Raw genomic sequence first — 19,989 nt, 5'->3', positions numbered from 1 at the left:
CTCTGAGTGTGGGAAATGTTTTTTACAAAAATCAAATCTTGCCAGACATGAAGGAATTCACACAGGAGAAAAATAATTTCCATGAGTTGATAGACATGAAATAAAATGGTGGCAATTGTAAAAATATTGTAAGAACAGATTTTATTAATTTAAATTTTATTTAAATGTATGCATAATTATATTTACAGACTATACTCAAAGGTATATAGGCATCACTTTGTTATGTAGGCAATTAAAGGCTCCAGTGACACACAGTATATAACATATTATAAAGTAATTACTATACACAGACATAAGTGGAATAAATGTCATCAATATATAACAGATTGCTTATGTTGGGTAGTTTCCTTATTCTATTAGCTATTGGCATAACGCTTCAGTAATAACAAAACAGCATTGTCATTATATAGGGGAGTGGGATTACATTGTTCGTATATTTCTGGCTACTGTGGTACCCCAATATCTATGGGATTTGAGAAAAAATCTGTGATGTTGCATTGCTGCGGACAATTGAGTCAGACCGTTATTTATCGAACTAACGTGATCCAATAATATGGTCTGGAGATATAATATGCGGAGGACTGGGACACTATGACATCATGTTGGTCATTCTTTCTGGTCAGGTGTAACATGGTTCCTGTAATTAGTCTGTAATCTCTGTTACTGTCTTAGTGGGGTCATTTCTAAAGCTTCAAAAATGTGAGCCCACAGTGCAAATGTACAGTCATGGCCAAAGGTTTTGAGAATGACACAATTATTATTTTTCACAAGCCTGCTGCCTCAGTTTTTATGATGCCAATTTGCATATATTCCAGAATGTCATGAAGAGTGATCAGATGAATTGCAATTAATTTCAAAGTCCCTTTTAGCCATGACATTGAACTTTATCCGAAAAACAACATTTCGACTGCATTTCCGCCCTGCCACAAAAGGACCAGCTGACATCAGGTCAGTGATTCTCTCGTTAACACAGGTGAGAGTGTTGACAAGGACAAGGCTGGAGATCACTCTGTCATACTGATTGAGTTAGAATAACAGACTGGAAGTTTTAAAAGGAGTGTGGTGCTTGAAATCATTGTTCTTCCTCTGTTTACCATGGTTAATGGCAAGGAAACGTGCAGTCATCATTGCTTTTCACAAAAAGGGCTTCACAAGCAAGGATATTGCTGCTAGCAAGATTGCACCTAAATCAACCATTTATTGGATCGTCAAGAACTTCAAGGAGAGAGGTTCAATAGTTGTGAAGAAGGCTTCAGGGCACCCAAGAACATCCAGCAAGCACCAGGACCGTCTTCTAAAGTTCAGCTGCGGGATCGGGGCACCACCAGTGTAGAGCTTGCTTAGGAATGACAGCAGGCAGGTGTGAGTGCATCTGCACGCACAGTGAGATGAAGAATTTTGGTGAATGGCCGGTGTCAAGAAGGCCAGCAAAGATGTCACTTCTCTCTAGGAAAAACATTAGGGACAGACTGATATTCTTCAAAAGGTACAGGGATTGGGAAAGTAATTTTCTCTGAATCCCCATTCAGATTGTTTGGGGCATCTGGAAAAACACTTGTCTGGAGAAGGAAAGGTGAGCGCTACCATCAGTTCTGTGTCATGCCAACAGTAAAGCATCCTGAGACCATGCATGTGTGGGGTTGCCTCTCAGCCAATGGAGTGGGCTCACTCACAATTTTGCCTAAGAACACAGCCATGAATAAAGAATGTTACCAAAACATCCTCCAAGAGCAACTTCTCCCAACCATCCAAGAACAGTTTGGTAAAGAACAATGCCTTTGGGATCAAAACATAAAAATGTTGGGTCCATGGCCAGGAAACTCCCCAGACTTTAATCCAATTGAGAACTTGTGGTCAATCATCAAGAGGCGAGTGGACAAATAAAACCCCACAAATTCTGACAAACTCCAAGCATTGATTAGGCAAGAATGGGCGGCCATCAGTCAGTATGTGGCCCAGAAGTTGATTGACAGCGTGCCAGGGCGAATTGCAGAGGTCTTCAAAAAGAAGGGTCAACACTGCTAATATTGACTCTTTGCATAAACGTAATGTAATTGTCCATAAAAGCCTTTGACACTTATGAAATGCTTGTAATTTTACTTTAGTATACCATAGCAACATCTGACAAAAAGGTCTAAAAACACTGAAGCAGCAAACTTTGTGAAAACCACTACTTGTGTCATCCTTAAAACTTTTGGCCATGACTGTAATTTGTGGTGTCGTGCTACATTTTGGACAGACACCAAGTTACACAAGTACGTTCATGACTAGGCTCAGGATGCGTCTGCTTGGGTGCAGAACTATACTCCTTATGGAAAGAGCTTGGCAGATACTGGGGATTTTTGCTGAAAGCGGTCTAGATGAGCTCCGAATATTATGCTCACATATGAAAATGTTGGAGAATGTGTAAAAGGGTTGTGGCGTTCATATTTAAGTGGGACTTCCCAGTTTAAGGGTGGCTGCAGATCCTTTTTTCCCTAACCTCACAAAAGGATTTATATTTTACGCTTGTTTATAGGTGGCACAGATCAGGCCTTGCCCTGAGCTTTTGAATGGCACCATTTGTACCTTCCTGGGTGTACTTTATACAGATAAGCAAATTTATAGCGACATAAATACACTTGAATTAAAAACATTCAAAAACACAATTGTCACACATTGCAAATATAGTCCTGATGTCCTCTCACCTGTGATTTATTTGAAACAAAATGAGGTCGGAATGATTATCTAGAGAACAAACAGGAAGAGCTGATATGAATGAAGAGGGTGATTTTACAATAGTAGGCTGGATGTTAAGGCTGTCACATTTCTGTTCTAATAACTGGAATCTTGTAATGACTGCTATGTAGCCAGATGTATGGTGAAAACATAAACTGTTTATAGAAGCAATAACTCAATCCAGATAGTGCAGGGAAGGTACAGACCAGGTAAAGCTGAGCACAATAAACAGATATCTGGGTGTGGTTGGAAACAGGTAAATAACAATGAATACAAACAGCAGATAGAGATGAGCTTAGCTGAGTAATGGTGGATAGCCAGGACCTGGGATTTACAGAAACAGCTTGCAGGAAGTCCAAGGGGACAAACAATGACCAGCAAGGTGCACTGTGGGAAGCAGGCATAAATAGTCAGTGAGGCAGGTGTGGTAATCAGAAAGGAAAAGAAGGTTAACTCCTGCCAGTGAGGGGAAAACAACAATGATACAAGAGCAGCATCTTTGGTGAGGCAGAGGTACTGCAGGTCTGATATAAAATAAAGACGAAGTCCAAACATAGTTCTAGCGGTCAGTAGCTGCAAGCAGCATCCCCAGGGAAGATGCTGCAGTGCAGCCGGAGGCAGATCCTGACAGGGGCACAAGTTTTACTCTTCCAACATGCATATTTTGTATCTTGGTTTGTAAAGATCGCAAATAGCATTTTTACAGAGGCAGTGCCCCAAAGCGGGTAGTTGATATGCATCTACAGTCATGGCCAAAAATATTGTTGCCCTTGCAGTTTTTCTAACAATGCAGCATTCCCAAATAATTTAGTATCCACATCTATATTTCTTTGGTTTGTGGTGGAATAAACCACAAAAAGCAGTAATATTCACCAAGTTAGCTCATTCTACACGGAAATCCTTAAATGGACATCTTTTAGAAGTACTTAGAAATAATTAGATTTTAAGAAGGTGATTTTAATTCACTTTGTAACTAAACTACCCTGTGAGCTGCCTGCAGTATAAAAATCGTTCATTAAATGAGTTTGAATAGAGAAAATGGACTTCTTCTGTTTCAAGGCACTGTGTACCCCAATGAGCATGGGTATGGAGAAAAAAAAAGACACAGAATTGTCTGAGGGCGTCATTTCAGGGCTACAAATCAAGCTCCAGAGAACTTAATGTTCCTATGTATGTAATTTTATCAGGAAATTTAAGGTGCATGGCACTGTATCCATCCTCCCTGGACATATCCGTAAAAGAGAAAACTTGATAGAAGATTGCAATACAGGAATGTTTGAATGGTGGAGAAAGCACCTATAACAACTGTCAAACAGAGTCCAGCTAACCTTCAGACTCAAGGTATGACAGTTTTAACTCACGGCATCTGTCACCATTTCAATGAAACTGGCCTATATGGGAGGAGAGACCCACTGGAGACACAAATATAGGAAAGCCCTACTGAAGTTGGCCAAAACACCTGAATAAGTTGAAAGTCCTGTGGACAGGTGAGCTTTCAAATACAAGAGCAGCTTCCCTACACTGAAAGATGGAGGAGGTTCACTGATATTTTAGGGTTGCTGTGTTGCATTTGGCAATGGGCGTCTTGAACATGTGCATGGCATCATGAAATTACAAGGCCATTTGGAGCTTAATTTTGAACCCAATATCAGAAAGCTGGGTCTCTGTCTAAGGCCATTGGTCTTCCAGCAGGACAATGACCTAAACACATTTCGTAAAGCACGGAGGAATGGTTCTAAACAAGACACTGGACTGTTCTGAAGTGGCCAGCAATGAGACTGTTCTAAATCCCATAGAAAACCTGAGGAGAGGTCTGATGACAGCAGATGGGAAAAGGCACCTTCAACTCTGGGAGAACTGGAGCAGTTTGCACAAGAAGAGTGGATGAAACTGCCAGTATAGAGGTGCAGGGAGCTCATTCATGGCTATAGGAAGAGGTTGGTTGCAGTTATTTTGACCGAAGGCTGTGCTACCAAATCTAAAGTCTAGTGTGTCAATAATATTGGCAATGCCATTTCTTTTAATTTTCTGTATTCAATTCAAAAGAAAAAAAGCAAAGGTTCTGTAATAATAACAAACACAGAACTAAATATTGCTGTTAATTTCAACTTAGGCTATGTGAGTTATTTGAAAAAAGTGTAAGGGTGCCAATATTTTTGCCCATGGTCACACAGGGAAATCACAGGATCACATAGGATTATCCGGTAGAGTGAACTGAGATTTTTAATACATAATCTTGAGGGAAACTGGATCCTATATAATGTTATTTATTTTATTTGAATGAATTAAATCACACATTTTCAGAGTATTATTTTAATGTTTTCTTGGTTATTTAGTGTGAAGACCTGACTATTTTTAAAGTAGAACATGTAGAGGGAGAAGAAGAGACTTATATGAGGGGTGATCAGCAGTGTAAGGAGGAGGAAATCCCTACAGATATCAGCACAAGTGAGTAATAAACACTAAATACAAATGAGTCTACGCTACTTGAGGTTGACCATTTGGACACCAGATGCTGCTTCATCGTTTACTTTTAGTGTAGAACATAACCAGGTTTTCGTGCTAATTTAGCTTGTGTATACTTTGCTTACAAGGCTGCAGTGTTTGTGTGTGACAGCAGTATCATGGAGAGGACAGTATCTGTAGTTGGACAACGTCACTGGCTAATGAGGCTCCTTGATTTATAATGGTAGGCGATTTGTAAGCTTCATCATCAAAGTGCCTATTGGTTGGAGCATTTTTCCGTGCAATTTTGGTGTCGCTGCGGCTGGGTCCATGCAATGTGTTTGGTAACCGCTTTGTGTTATGTTTTAAGCCAATGTTTTAACTGTTCAACACGCAAGTCATATGCTGTATGTGCCTTTTTTAATTGTAAAGTGTAGTTTGCAAATTCAAATAAAACACTACAAGATCATAAACTCGTACATTTAATTTATTTACAGCAGATGGACACAAAAGCGAGAATACCTCAGAGAGACCTTTCATTTCATCCTCAGATTGTGAAATAAAAGATAACAACATCACACAAGTTTCTACAGGAGGACACCCCATCGCCCAAAATGTACATCAAGTACTTCCCAGTGCAACTATATCATCTGATTTCTCTACTAATAAGGAATGTTCTAATAACTTAGATATTTTTACACATACTACAGCTCATAGAGGTGATAAAATTTTTCACTGTTCTGAGTGTGGGAAATGTTTTATACATCAGTCAACCTTTGTTAGACATCAGAGAACTCACACAGGTGAGAAACCATTTTCATGTTCTGAATGTGGGAAATGTTTTACAGTTAAGTCAAATCTTGTTAAGCATCAGAGATTTCACACAGGTGAGAAGCCATTTTCATGCTCTGTATGTGGGAAATGTTTTGTACAGAATTCAGATCTTGTTAAACATCAGAGAAGTCATACAGGTGAGAAACCATTCTCATGCTCTGAGTGTGGTAAATGTTTTACAGAGAAATCAGGTCTTCGTGACCATCAGAGAAATCACACAGGTGAAAAGCCATTTCGATGTGCTAAGTGTGGGAAATGTTTTACAGTTAAATCAAATCTTGTTAAACATCAGAGAATACACACAGGTGAGAAGCCATTTTCATGCTCTGAGTGTGGTAAATGTTTTACAGTTAAAACAAATCTTGTTAAGCATCAGAGAATACACACAGGTGAGAAGCCATTTTCATGCTCTGTATGTGGGAAATGTTTTGTACAGAAATCATATCTTGCCAAACATAAAAGAATCCACACAGGAGAAAAATAATTTCCATGAGTTGATAGCATGAAATAAAATGGTGGTAATTGTAAAAATATTGTAAAAACTGATTTTATTCATTTCATTTTTCTAAAATAAAAAATGCATAATTATATTTACAAACTGTATGCTCAAAGGTATATTGGCATCACTTAATTATGTTAGTTAAGCTCCAGTGACACATAGTATATAAATATTATAAAGTAATTACTATACACAGACATAAGTGCAATAAATGTCATCAATACATAACAGATTGCTTATGTTTGGCAGTTTCCTTATTCTATTAGCTATCGGCATAATATTTCATAGTAATAACAAAACCTCATTGTCATTATATAGGGGAGATTATATTGCCCGTACATTTCTGGCTACTATGGTACCCCAATGTCACGAAAGCCAGATAATGGGAATGGTCCTGATTGCTGCTGGAGTGACAGCTTAACTCCAGAGAGGTGCCGAGTCTAACAGTGGAGAGGTGTTCACCAGGGATTTCCGCAAGGTTATATGGTCTTCGCTGCTCTTCACCGCAGGTCGTGGTCCTCTAGGGGGCGCAGAGCAGAGAATACACAGAACCACCAAGTAGTTGTTAGGCAGAACAGTAGTAGTGGTGAAGAAATGCACGGAAAAGAGCTGGAGCGCTGAGGTCCACACAGGTGTATAACTCTGGAACAGGACCAATGATGAGCGATGCTCTGCGGTGATAATGCTGGGAAGCAATGAGCTGCACAGGTAACTGCTGAGAATCAGTGAACAGCACAGGTATTGCTGAGTAGAGATGAGCTGCACAGGTAATTGCTGGGAAGCAGTAAGCAGCACAGGTAATGCTGAGAAGTGGTGAGCTGCACAGGTAGTTGCTGAGAAGCACAGGAATTCTGAGTAGCAACAGGCTGCATCATCCACAATGTCAGGAACAACAGGAGTCAGAGGAAATTCTTCCTATCAGATAGAGACCTGATGATCTGACACCCATTAATAGGAGGAGGGCCCTTATAAAGGGAACTGGCTGCAGATGATCCAGTCACTGCGGAGCAGTGGTTTTGAAGGCTCCCAGGGAAACGCATGCGCAGACCACTAGGCAAGATGGCGTTCGATGATAGAGGAACGCCGGGCTGAACAGCAGATAACGGTAACCAAGGGAAGCCAAAGCACACAGTAAACCACACGGGGCGAAACTGGTGAGATGCGTGATACCCAATATCTACGGGGTGCGAGGAAAAATCTGTGATGTTTAGCTGCAGAGAGCCTTCGCAACCATTCCAGACGCACTCTGCAGCACATCACGGACAATTGAGCCAGATCCTTATTTATCTAACTAATATGTGATCCAATAATATGGGCTGTAGATATAATATGCGGACTGGGACACTATGACATTATGTTGGGCATTCTTTCTGGTCAGGTGTAACATGGTTCCTATAATTAGTCTGTAATCTCTGTTACTGTCTTAATGGGGTCATTTATAAGGCTTCAAAAATGTGAGCCCACAGTGCAAATGTAATTTTTGTGGTGTCGTGCTACTTGTTGGACAGATGCACCAAGTTACACAAGTACTTGCATGACTAGGCTCAGGATGCGTCTGCTTGGGTGCAGAACTATACTCCTTATGGGAAGAACTTGGCAGATACAGGCGATTTTTGCTGAAAGTGGTCTAGATGAGTTCCTAGTATCATTTTCACATATGAAAATGTTGGAGAATGTGTAAAAGGGTTGTGGCGTTCATATTTAAGTGGGACTTCCCAGTTTAAGGGTGGCGGCAGATCCTTTCTTCCCTAACCTCACAAAAGGATTTATATTTTACGCTTGTTTATAGGTGGCACAGATCAGGCCTTGCCCTGAGCTTTTGAATGGCACCATTTGTACCTCCCTGGGTGTACTTTATACAGATAAGCAAATTTATAGCGACATAAATACACTTTAATTAAACACATTCAAAAATAAAAATGTCACACATTGCAAATATAGTCCTGATGTCCTCTCACCCGTGAATTATTTGAAGCAAAATGAGGTCTGAATAAGCAGATTATTTAAAGAAGGAAAAGGAAGAGTTGTCATTAATGAAGAAGGTAATTTTACAATAGTAAGCCGGATGTTGAATCATAAGTTTTATTCTTACCACCATGCATATTTATATCTTGGTTTGTAAAGCTTACTCTATGCATTTTTACAGAGGCAGTGCCCAAAAGCGGATCGTTAATATGCATCTACAGTCATGGCCAAAGATATTGTCGTCCTCGCAGTTTTTCTAACAATGCAGCATTGGACTTGATTAAGAAGGTTAAGGTCATTGATTTAGTTCACAACTTGCCTGCTCCTTTCATTCACATATTAGAAAAATTAAATTATGTTAAGACGTCATGGGACACAGGAAACCGGTGCCTTTCGGACTTGTTATATAACATTTAAATGCTTCATATTCCTTATATTTGGGTAATAGAGGATCTCCTGGAAGCCCCCTCTCCCCTACTTCCTATATTGCTTTGATTGAGGAGAGGTTGGATCGATGGGGTCTTTCCAGAGATTGGGCCTGGTTGGGAACAAACTGTCTTGTACAAATTATGCACTTGATGCACCAAGACATCATACTTGTTCAAGAGGACCATTCTAACTTTATTAAACGCATTCAGAGGTTCAGAGTTCAAAGAGCATTGTAAAAGGTGAACTTGTGGGTTACGTTACACACACACATTTTCCACGGTGGTGTGTGGTGATTTCACTTCAATCACAACTGTGATGCAGTAATTCTGGGACGGGACTTCCAAAAATTACAGTTAACACGCACAATGAGGGCAGTCATGCTGGGGGCTTCATTAGCGTTCATGGGACCTATTAATTCGCTAGGAGCTAATAGTGCCACATCACTGAGGTACTTGCGGCTATTTGTTAATTGACCGGCTGCATTCTAAAGGATCCCTACACAATGGCTGTCTACACAGAGTATAGGTGACAATTGTGCTTCAATTCATGCAGTGTTTAAATATGAAAACATCACCTTAAGATCTACATCTTTCTGTGCAAGTTAAAGTCCATTACTGGCATATGTTTTATAATGCACTTATATTGTGTACTGCAGTTTATACAGAGACTAATGAAGTATGTTTTTGGAAAATATGGAGGGATTGTGCTTTCACATGGGGAGGGGAAGGGGCATTCCAAGGTTAAACCTTGGCTATTACTTATGTAGATTAGCAGAGAGTTCCTGGAGATTAATGGGAAAGGACTCTACACCAATACTGTACAACGCTTTAGCTTTAGCCCCCAATACTTAGCGCCCCTGTGTTACAGATGCATCAACTAGGCTGTTGTACAGGGTGACACTCCTGAGTGGCGTGCGCTCATTAAAGTAAAATTTACATAAACTGATATAGACAAACATAAATATTTACTCACATGGTATATTTAAGATCATCAGGGGAAATGCAACCAGCATCTGTCTGACGACAATGGATCCCTACTACATACTGCCTGGTACCACATTATCATCACACTCATATCCTAGAATTTCATCCAGCCATTGCATATTGTCATGTATACTGACTTACAACTTATACCTTCCCTGTGCCATTAATGCTCTTTATTCCATATACATGGGCTCGTACATGGTCTCATTAACTACATTTCAGTATGTAATGAAGCTGATTGATCCCATATTTATAAAATAATGGACTTTGCTTCATTCAATAAATGTTTCGAGATTGATCTCTTGTAAGCTGTTGTCCCAATACAATTACTGGGAGACAGTTTTTGTTGGTTTTCTGATCAGTTTTGTTGGGGAAGGAACTCACTGGGCTTGAAGACAAGGTGCTGGATATGCCTATGGGTCGGGAATAATAGCTTACACTAAGACTGATCAGCAATAAACCAGATTTATTATGACCTGCATGGAGGATTATAGAAACAACTACACAACATAATCAGGTAGCATTACTAACTCTTTTGTACTGCTAAAAAATGTAATGTGTCTTGGCCCTTGTAGTTGTCTGGTATGGGGGGTTTATGCTAACTGCATGCAATAGGATCTAGCTTCCTCCTCTCACCACTGAGCTCAGGACAAACTCTTCCCAGTTTGTCAGGCTCATCTCCTTTACCTGGATGTTCGTCTACTTGCGTAATCATACTCCAAACCACTAGTCTGTAAACCGTCCACAATTGTGCTTCAATAGCCCAGTCATGGCTTTTCATAAGAGGAACCACATATTACCACTCCCATTATCTGGGCTGAGACTCTTTTAAACCCTCTTTACTTCTCAAATACCCTGGGTGATTTAAATTTACAAGTGCCCTGGATTCCACATGACACTTTTATGAGCCCATTTTCCATAGAGTAATATACAAACAATATTATTATAGCATGGATGGAAGATAACCTTTTGGGTCCCCTCCTTTACTTACTACCTCACTAAGCGCCTACTTGGGGGACTTGGACTCAACATTTATACACAAAGATGTGTAAGAAGTTGTACTCTACAATATTTGATAATGATAATTCTAATAAGGTAATATCATTTCTAATAATTTACTTTACTGAAGGCCAGGGCATTGTTACATTACTATTTTGTTAGAGATGATGACTTCTCTACTGCCTTGTATGAGCAGAATCATAGGATAGGAATGCTTACCTATTGTTAGGAACCCCTCCAGCCGGCACAACACAACCCGGAGTCTACTCTGCCAGTCAGGTGTTCACTGGAGCCCCTGATGGTGGGGACAGACTGGGCTGCAGACTGACAGAGGGTCGTGAAGTGTGTACCGGCTGGGGAGAACCCAGGCAAGAAGAGTCAGGTCCACGCAGAGGTCAAAAGGTCGGCAGCAGGTAACAGTAACAATGAACAAGCTGAGGTCAGAGGTCACAGGCAAAGTAGCAGAACGGGTAAACGAGCCAAGGATCAGGGTCACAGGAAACACAAGCGAAGTCAAATACGAAGCCAAGGGTCATACACGGGAAGTCAAAACGTAGATACAGGAACAGGAACTGGAACAAGCAGGTCAGCAGACGAGCACAGAAGCTATAACCGGCAATGAGGTGGCAGACCTCATTGCCTTAAATACTTGAGACAGCCAATCAGGGCCTGGCTCAGATAGAAACCAGCCCCCTAACTTCATTAACCCGCAGGCTAGTAATTCTGTAGAGCGCATGCGCCCGGCTTCTCAATGCCGGGACGCAGCGCTGGAGCGTCTAGTCGTTGCCCCGGCAACAGCCGGGACATGAGAGGAAGTGACGTCCCGGTCGCCATAGCGACGGCCGGGACGCAGGTGAGTGAGTCGCGGCGGCTGGGCACCGCCGCGGCTCGTAACAATACCCCCCCCTTGAGGGGTCGAGGGACCCCGACATCCAGGTTTTCTTGGAAATTTTTTAAAGAACTTCTTCAACTGTTTAGGAGCATCGAGTTGTCTCCGTGGGATCCAAGACCGTTCTTCTAACCCACGATTCCTCCACTGCACTAGGAAGTGCACCTGACCTTGCACTTTTTTGGAATCCAAGATCTTCTGAACAACGTATCTTGGTGATCTGTTTGATTTTCTCTCAGGCAAATTTGAAGACTGGATTTGAGTAGGATATAATACCGGCTTCAACAGAGAACAGTGAAATGTGTTGGGAATTCTCAACGAGCCCGGAATTCTTAACCTAAATGCAACAGAATTAACCTGCTTGATGATATGGAACGGGCCGATGAACTTGGAACCCAACTTTTTGCAAGGCTGTCTGAGTTTAATGTTTTTTGTAGACAGCCACACTCTGGCCCACCTTGAAGGAGCAGATGGTACGGTGGCGATCCGAATTTTTTTTTGCGACAACTGAAGCCTGTTTCAGAGATGCCTGTACTTTCCTCCAGATAACTCTGAGATCTCTTGCAGTGGAACGGATCTCCTGGACACCAACTGGGTTAAGCGAATACAGGGAGTTAGATCTGGGGTGAAAACCATAATTGCAGAAAAACTGAGAAGTTTTAGTAGATGAATGACAGGAATTGTTACAGGCAAATTCCGCCCAGGGTAACAAGGAAGACCAATTATCATGGAACTCTGACGTGTAGCATCGCAAAAACTTTTCCAAGGACTGGTTAACTCTTTCGGTCTGCCCATTAGACTGAGGGGGATATGCGGATGATAAACTAACCTTGATTCCGAGAAGGGTACAGAAAGATCTCCAGAACTGCGCTATGAACTGAGAACCCCGATCGGAAACTATGTCAGTAGGGAGTCCATGGAGCCGGAAAATATGTTGAATGAATAAGACGGCCAAATCCCGAGCTGTAGGCAGTCTGGGTAAGGGAACGAAATGGGACATCTTGCTGAACCGGTCTACCACGACCCAAATGGTATTGTGTCCTGCAGAAGGTGGTAGATCCACTATAAAGTCCATGGACAAGTGGGTCCATGGTTTTGCAGGTGGTGCCAAAGGAACTAACTGGCCTATTGGGCGGATCCTAGGAACTTTGTTTCTGGCACAAACCTCACATGAGAGGACATGACTCCTGACGTCAGCAGACATAGATGGCCACCAGACTGTACAGGAAAGGATTTCTAACGTCTTGAAAATTCCAGGATGCCCTGCAACCCTACTGTTATGCGCCTCTGCAATAACCGCCTTCCTTAGATGGACTGGAACAAAGAGACATCGCTCCGGAGTAGTATCAGGGGCTAATTTCTGGAATCTCTGAAGTGTGATACTCAGATCTTGGGTCAACCCGGCATGGATTACAGAAGAAGGAATAATCGGCTCTGGGATAGTGACTGGAATGTGGTGTGCCGAAAAACTTCTGGAAAGGGCATCTGCCCGGACATTTTTGGAGCCTGGTCGGTAGGTGATCAGGAAGTTAAACCGGGTAAAGAATAACGCCCACCGGGCCTGTCTGGGATTTAAACGTTTGGCTGACTGTATATATTGTAAATTCTTGTGATCGGTAATGACAGAGATCTGATGTGAAGCACCCTCCAACCAATGCCGCCACTCCTCGAAGGCCCATTTGATTGCCAATAGTTCTCTATTACCGACATCATAGTTGGCCTCCGCTGAAGAGAACTGACGGGAGAAATAAGCACATGGGTGCAGACGATTAGTATGAGGATCCTTCTGCGATAGGATGGCACCGGCACCGATGTCAGAGGCGTCGACCTCAAGAATAAATGTCCTAGCTGGATCCGGATGTCTAAGGACCTGAGCGGAGACAAAGGCCTTTTTCAGGCTTTCGAATGAGGCTGCTGCTTGGGACGACCAATTAGTTGGATCCATTCATTTACGGGTCAGAGCGACAATGGGAGCCACAATGTCGGCAAAGTTGTGAATGAATCTCCTATAATAATTGGAGAAGCCCAGGAACCTCTGCACCGCCTTAAGATTGTTGGGTTGCACCCAATCCAAAATAGCCTGGACCTTAGCTGGATCCATGGAGAATCCCTCAGAAGAGATTACATAGCCTAAAAAGGATACCCTCTGTACCTCGAACTCACACTTTTCCAGCTTAGCGTACAGGTGGTTCTCTCGTAATTTCTGTAGAACTTGTTTGACGTGAGTCTGATGGGCGGGCAAAGATCTGGAATAGATGAGGATATCATCTAAATAGACGACCACGAAACAACCAAGGAATTCCCGAAGAACTTCATTGATCAAGTCCTGGAACACTGCAGGTGCATTGCTAAGGCCAAACGGCATGACCAGATACTCGTAGTGGCCAGAGTGCGAATTGAATGCCGTCTTCCACTCATCTCCTTCTTTGATACGGATGAGATTATATGCTCCGCGAAGGTCGATTTTAGTGAAAACAGTAGCCCCTCTTAGCTGATCAAACAATACCGAGATGAGCGGAAGGGGATAGGTGTTCTTGACTGTGATATGATTCAATCCCCGGTAGTCAATACAAGGTCTTTACCCTCCGTCTTTTTTTGATACAAAGAAGCATCCTGCTCCTACGGGAGACTTAGATGGCCTGATGAAGCCTCTCTCCAGGTTTTCGTCAATATACTCCTGCATGGATTTTGTTTCTGGAGCAGAAAGGGAATACAAACGCCCCTTAGCTAACTTGGAACCAGGAATAAGTTCGATGGCACAGTCAAAGTCACGATGTGGCGGTAAGGTATCAGCAGCCTTCTTGGAGAACACGTCCCAGAATTCATGATACTGTGAGGGAAGCCGCTCCGGAATAGGCTGAATCATACGCAGAGACAGTGACAAACAAGACTGTGTACAATAAGTACTCCACTTGACAATCTCTCCTTTTACCCAGTCTATGACAGGGTTATGACAGGAAAGCCATGGGTGGCCCAAGATCATAGGAACCGACGAACAATCGATCAGGAAGAAGGTGATTGACTCAGAATGGAGAGCTCCGATCTTCAACTGTAGTGGCGGGGTCTCCCAGGAAATCTTGCCACCAGGCAACGGACCTCCGTCTAAGCCACAGACAGTAATGGCAGAGTTGAGTTTTACCATCGGAATTCCGGCAGAGCGGGCAAACCCAATATCAAGGAAGTTGCCTGCAGCTCCGCTATCAATGAAGGCCGACAGGTCCACAGAGCGAGCCCGGAAGGTGAGCTGTGCAGGGATTAATACAGCATTTTTCGGGGAGATAATTTGCAGACCTAGGTGAACTTTCCCCTCATTCCCTAGGCATGGTCTTTTCCCGACTTATTTGGGCAAGAACGGGAGAAGTGGCCTGCTAGGGTTTGTGCCGGAGACGGTGTGGATCCACTTGTATCCATTCTAACCTTGTCTCCGTGAGTGGGCCGGTTATAATGTTAGGAACCCCTCCAGCCGGCACAACACAACCCGGAGTCTACTCTGCCAGTCAGGTGTTCACTGGAGCCCCTGATGGTGGGGACAGACTGGGCTGCAGACTGACAGAGGGTCGTGAAGTGTGTACCGGCTGGGGAGAACCCAGGCAAGAAGAGTCAGGTCCACGCAGAGGTCAAAAGGTCGGCAGCAGGTAACAGTAACAATGAACAAGCTGAGGTCAGAGGTCACAGGCAAAGTAGCAGAACGGGTAAACGAGCCAAGGATCAGGGTCACAGGAAACACAAGCGAAGTCAAATACGAAGCCAAGGGTCATACACGGGAAGTCAAAACGTAAATACAGGAACAGGAACTGGAACAAGCAGGTCAGCAGACTGGAGCACAGAAGCTATAACCGGCAATGAGGTGGCAGACCTCATTGCCTTAAATACTTGAGACAGCCAATCAAGGCCTGGCTCAGATAGAAACCAGCCCCCTAACTTCATTAACCCGCAGGCTAGTAATTCTGTAGAGCGCATGCGCCCGGCTTCTCAATGCCGGGACGCAGCGCTGGAGCGTCTAGTCGTTGCCCCGGCAACAGCCGGGACATGAGAGGAAGTGACGTCCCGGTCGCCATAGCGACGGCCGGGACGCAGGTGAGTGAGTCGCGGCGGCTGGGCACCGCCGCGGCTCGTAACACCTATACAATTGTCCAACTTGGTACATCCTGTTATGTCCATATCTATTGTTGCAATAAAGATTCTTCGATGTGATTGCTGTGGTTCCAAACAGCAAAAAGTTTTTTTTTTGCATAGTGTGGCATAGCATACACATGCGCTGTTAGGACTAACACAAGCTTCTATCGGAACGATTTGGTTTCCAAAGCTAGAGGTGAACAATTTATACACTGTACAGTTGTAAACAGCAGTGACATCACAAAGGTACACAGTTACAGAATTAAGGTCCATATTTATTGATCGATGGGTCATGACCGCCCAAAAACTCGACGTGCTATTGGTTGATTCCTCTGGTCATTGTTCCTTGACGTGGCCAGGTGTCCTTCTTCAGGCTCCCGCTTCTAGACCTGTATAAACTGGTTCTTTAATGATATCTCTGTAGTTGCTATTTGGTGTATGAAAAGTTATATTATTTATAACTAGCATTGGCATTGTGTGAATGCTACATAAATAATACCGGAAACGTTTTCATGCAATTGTGAACAAAATTATACCAAACCACTTTAGATTTTATATTAAAAGATAGAAAATATGTTAAACATATTTAAATGTTGCTACAATGATAATTACGTTGTGTATTACTCGCATCGCAACTGATTGCAGTGTACAGAAATTGTTTATTACCACCTTCGTCAAATTATGAAATTTCAAGAATCCCTAACCCAGGAGGGCGGAGTACTGGTCCCTAACTCCCCCATCATGACATGGCCACTCTCTAGTCCTTAATGCCGCGTACCCAAATGTTCTGAGATATACTCACACTGAGGTTCAGCCGTACAGTCATAAAATAATGACACAGAGAAGGAATAACAACCGACATGGAAGTATTATTAGTAACTGTTATTTACACATTAAAGACCCGGAGGTTTCTCATACAAACTACTCACAGGGCCCTGGTCGGACCTATACCCCCCACCATCAGGGGGTACAGTTAGTACAGCTATAAAGCCCCTCCGTCTGTCCAGGCCCCACAGTCTGACCACTGTGACTCTGCATCCTACCACAATGTGACGGCTCCCAGATGCTGATAGGCTGGGAGCGCGCGGTGACATCATCACTGCATGGTGCGCTCCCAGTCTATCAGTGTCTGGGAGTCTCTGTATTGCATCAAGAACAATGTAAGTGAATTTGGGGGCATTTATTGTGCAAAGGCAGGGGGTATATATTGTGAAGAGCAGGGGCACACGTATGGTGGGGGTTTCTTGTTGCCTGAAAACCCCCACACTCTGTCTCACTGTATGAATAAATCTATCTACCGCTTGATGCCCCAGAATACTGTGCGTGTGGGCCGGCATTCTAGTATGTAAATCAAATATGCACAGAGATGAAGTGTGTACATACTTCCTCTCTGAGCAACAGGGGAGCAGAGCAGCTGCACAACGTCCTGGTAATTGGAGAGGAGGGGATAGCATTACATGATAGATATGTGTTACATGGGGTGGTGGGGGATGTGGTAAGTGTTGTATTGCTGTGCTATATTATACGGATGTGCTGTATTGTATGGCTGTGCTGTAAGCTTTATTATATGGATGTGCTGTGTGCACATCCTCATTCTTTTCAAACCTTGTTAAAAAGATAGACAACCTGCATGAATAATGCTAACAGCAAGTTTTAGGAAATCACAGAATTATCTGAAATTTGTAATTTTAAGTGTTAACTCCACGTCTAGAGAAATATCACATCCAGATGTTAAATCATCTGATGTGATATCAGACGTTTCGGGGCCTGGTCGGATCTGGGGGCTGGCCTACCCCCTGACAGCATGTGTATCAGAATCTGTAGAAAAAATGCAGCTCGGTTTACCATGTATCATATCATTTTTTAAGAACACTAGTATCTTAAACTAGTCTATGTAAAAGTCCTTGTCAGGACTCTGAGCAATAAACCATCACTGCTTGAAGATTCTGCCTGCAATTGTTATCTGCTGTATCCTGTGACCAAAAGATAAGAGCTTACACTCTAATCTGTTCCCAGGCTGTCCTGTGTTGAGCCCAGCGACTCTGGGTCAATGTTCTGCCCGCTACCCAGCAGTCCTGATCCATAGTTTTGCAGTCAGGAGGTACCAGCCAGTTCACAGCAAAGAGGCGTTACAGCAGCTATACCAGCTACCTCAGAAGTATGTGGTTCTGGATACCACAAAGAAGGCAAATTCTCCTACAACTATTACGCAGTTGGAATTCGCAGTAGGCGAATGTCTGATGGCAAGGTGACACCAGTATGAGTGGTTAGTAATGGTTGATTACTGGTGGTGAGAAGAAAACCAAGATAAAGTGTGTAGGAAGGACATCTCTCCATTCCTCCTTTCCCCCTACAGACTGTTCACAGTTTATAACTGGTGGCAGCGGTGGGATCATCCCAGGCATTTTTTCAGAGACCAGTTTCAGAGAGCTGAGTTTCTCAAGTGAGTACCTGCAGCACAGGATGGCTAAATACAGTGGAATGTCCAATGTGGATTTCGAGCTCCTGTGCCAAGCAAAGATCGAAGTTATTTACGCAGTGACAAGGAGTGAAATGAAAAAGGCATTGATGGCCTAGAGTGAACAGAACAGGTCAGCGTATGAGGAAGCTGACTGCGACAGTGACCAGGAAGAGACGCCAACACCAAACCTAGATGTATCTGCAGTAACGTCTCGGGAACAGTCATTTGCTGTGCCCGGATTAGGATCTCTACATTTTACCAAATGTGATGACAATGTTGGAGATATTGATGGACATTTGCAGGTGTTTAAAATTTCCTGTAGCCTCCATGATTTGCCCAAAAAGGAGTGAGTAAAGTATTTGATTCCTACACTAGAAGTCCGTGCAGTGGAAGCCTATTGCGGAGTGGCCCCAGAGGACTGTGCACACTATGATGTGGTAGAAAAAGGCCCTGCTTAAACGCTATGGTATTACCTCGGAAGCCTACCAGCAAAAGTTTCAGGACTTGGCTAAAAGCCCTCACATTAGCCATGAGGAATTTGTTGTGGCAGTTGGCAATAAAATGGTTTAATGTATCTGACGCCAAGTCACGGGAAGAATTAGTGGACTTAACTTGTAGAGAGCAGTTTCACCCGTGGTGAAGGAGTGTGTATTGGACTGCAGCCCAGCAACCATGGAAAAAGTGGCCCAGTTGGTGGATCAGTATGCGGCGGTTCTGCCACAATGGCAGAAGAGCCAGTCTAGCAGCCAGACCCAAAATACTGTATGAAATTGGGGGAACACCTATCTTCTGTTCATCACCCCCTCAAGCAAATACCCACAAAGCCGGATGCTTCTAGCCAGCCCCCGCTCTTCCCTGTCCTTGGAAGTTATCGGAGACCACTAGAACCCCAGTTGGAGAGAAAGTGTTATGGCTGTGGGCAAATTGGCCACCTGGGGATGGACTGTCCCACAACCAAGCACCTCAGACTCGTGCCCCTAATCAGAGCCCTGGGACCTGGCTGATTTGTCTAACTGGTGGAGATGAGCCCAAAGTGACTGTTCCCAAACAAGCCAGTCCAGAGGAGCGTGGCGTCGAGAAAAGTGACTCAGTGGAAACAGTCACTTGTTTGACCATAAGACCTCCCAAAAACATGTGGATGAACCTGCAGCCGATTCATTTGGGACCCCTGCAGATAGAAAAACGTAGACATTTAGGGGCCTCAATTACTGTAGTGAGCCCCCATCTTCTTGATCCTGCAGCAGTATTGCAGGGTCACACTGCCAAAGTTACTGTTGCAGATGGACTGATAAAGGAAATGCCTGAAGCAAGGGTATATCTAGACTGGGGAAATGGCCAGGAGTTGCGAGATGTTCCAGTTATGGATGGCTTCCCAACTGATGTGATCTTGAGGAATTTTTCAACTCCATTACCCGAAGCCAAGGTGCCAGACTACAGTCTTCAGGATCTACACCTGCACAATGCTGCCCAGAGCAAAAGGCCACAGCTGCTAGACAACAGTCATTGCCAGCAACCCCAGCTTCAGCCAACCCAGAGGAAAAGATTCAAGCTGCCATTTCTTCAGGAACCAGCCAGCTCTTTGTTTCTGTAATGACTACATTCCATAGCAACGCAAAAGATATTGTGTCCAGCCTATCTGATCTTGTGGTGC

General features: G+C 43.4%; 1 protein-coding gene across 2 annotated transcripts in view; it reads left to right on the top strand.

The window, feature by feature from the left end:
* The window catches only part of LOC142159813 (uncharacterized), an 89,953-nt gene that overhangs the window by 8,928 nt on the left and 61,036 nt on the right, over positions 1-19,989 (top strand). The gene's annotated exons all lie outside the window — the stretch shown is intronic.

Source organism: Mixophyes fleayi, chromosome 6, assembly GCF_038048845.1.
Source record: "Mixophyes fleayi isolate aMixFle1 chromosome 6, aMixFle1.hap1, whole genome shotgun sequence".
NCBI lineage: Eukaryota > Metazoa > Chordata > Amphibia > Anura > Limnodynastidae > Mixophyes > Mixophyes fleayi.
The sequence above is the reverse complement of the archived record's forward strand: the minus strand, read 5'-3'. Positions and strand labels throughout refer to the sequence as shown.